Source organism: Papaver somniferum, chromosome 3 (genome assembly GCF_003573695.1).
Source record: "Papaver somniferum cultivar HN1 chromosome 3, ASM357369v1, whole genome shotgun sequence".
Classification (NCBI taxonomy): Eukaryota; Viridiplantae; Streptophyta; class Magnoliopsida; order Ranunculales; family Papaveraceae; genus Papaver; species Papaver somniferum.
In genome coordinates, this window is record NC_039360.1 from 99,762,197 (window position 1) to 99,764,155 (window position 1,959).

Here is a 1,959-nt window from a genome sequence, read left to right on the forward strand (position 1 = left end):
CTTTTTTACGTTTTTGGGTATTTATCTTTTGTCTACAGGTTTTGGATCATAAAGAAAATTGAGCCAAGGAGTTTGGTGATTTCGTAAAGACTGGATCTTAAAGCATAAAGACTTGGAGCGAAAGATTAAAGCAAAAAGAACGGAAAAGAAGACAGTTTCTTTTAGTTATTTTATTTCTTAGGGTTTTTTTTATTTTTCCTTATTAAAAAAAAAACTGTATTAGGTTTTATTATTTTTATAATTTTTCTTTTTTTTGGACACTTTGGACTTTAAACTTTGGGACATTATTTTTAAACCCTACGGAAGGGTAGTTTAAATATAAACCGTGTGCAGAGAAGGACGGCGATTACGATATCGCCTCGGCCCCTCGGGTTCGTACATGACATAGGAGTTGTGGCCCGAGTCGACTTCAACGGTTCTTCGCCCGTCTGGTACGGGAGGTAAGTTTTTCGAAACACCTGCGAATCCCCTGTCAGCGGGTTTACTGTATTCCTTCGTTTGCATATATGCTGAGGACTTGAAAACGGCTGCTTTAATTTCCTAGTAAAGGGAAAGGACTGGCCATACAAGATAAGGGTTCGGATTTCATCACCGTTCTCTTCTTGCCCGCCTTAGGAAAACGAAACCAAACTCGAACCTAAGCCTAAAATTTTGACTATAACGAGACCTATAGGGTAACGAGCTTAATAGGAAAGTCGTTCGAAAAATATTGGTTACTCTTTTGAGCATACTTCTAAGTTCATGATGGTTTCTGTGAGTTGAATGCGTGACTGCGCCGCCTTATAATACAGGTGAGGCCTTTGGGTATCAAAGCTCTACCGATCTTCCCTCGCCTCTATTCAACTTACTTTGACTCGGATTGATTCCAGAGGGGTTTTCTCAGATTGTAACGAGTTCCTTTTCGAAAGAATAGAAGCTGGTCTAGAAACAATCTAAGTGGAGCAATCATGCTTTTTGTTTGCTAGAAATTAATAGGTTTGATTTGGTTGAGTCAGCCTTGTTTTGTGATTGCATAGAATTCCCTACCTTATTCTTTTGCATGCCTGGACGTAAAAGAGACGCCCTAGGTAGATTTGTTAAAGAGAAACCTAGTAGTTCTAAGCGTCTCGATTACCTCAATTTAGAAAGCCCAATTCTTGAAGATTCCGTTTTTGAACGTCCGTTTGAGGAGAAAATCCCTGATATTCCAATAGTGCCAGAAATGGCAACTTTGAAAGCTTTGTTGAACCCTACTAGGACTACTCGTCCCTCGTGTATCAGGTTATCTGAAACTGAAGCAAATTATGAACTTAAGATTGGAACCTTACAGTTGCTCCCAATATTTTTAGGAAAAGAAAATGAAAACCCCTATTTCCATGTTAGGGACTTTGAGGAAATTTGTAGTACCCTAAAAATTAGAAACCTTGATGATGATGCTTTGAAACTCAAGTTATTCCCCTTTTCCTTGAAAGATAAAGCCAAATCGTGGCTATATAGTTTGGCTTCCGGATCAATTGAAACATATGAACAACTTACATCTGCCTTTTTGAACAAGTTTTTCCCTAGGCACAAAACATCGTCTATTAGGACGCAAATCTGCACATTTTCTCAACAGGAGGGAGAATCCTTGTATAGGTATTTGTAAAGTTTCAATGATCTATTAGCCCAATGTCCTCATCATGGTTTAGAAAAGGTTAGGTTAGTTCAAATCCTTTATAAGGGTTTAGATTATCCCACTACAACCATAGTAGAATCTATGTGTACATGTGGGTTTGAAAACCAAACAGTTGATGATGCGATGACACATTTGCATGAAATCGCCGAAAAGACCCAACAATGGGAAAGTAATAGGGGACCCCAGAAAACAATTCTTCTAGGCAGAGGAAACATTAATAGGGTAGAAGGAAACTTTGTATCAGATGCCAAAATTGCTGCTATAGAGAAAAGGTTAGAAGCTTTAGAAGTGGGTCACAGTAGTGG

The 1,959-nt window shown here is 38.5% G+C and overlaps 1 pseudogene; it reads right to left on the minus strand.

The window, feature by feature from the left end:
- Positions 1-1,565: 1,565 nt before the first annotated feature.
- On the minus strand, positions 1,566-1,665 carry LOC113362466 (annotated as a pseudogene).
- Between the last annotated feature and the right edge of the window lie 294 nt (positions 1,666-1,959).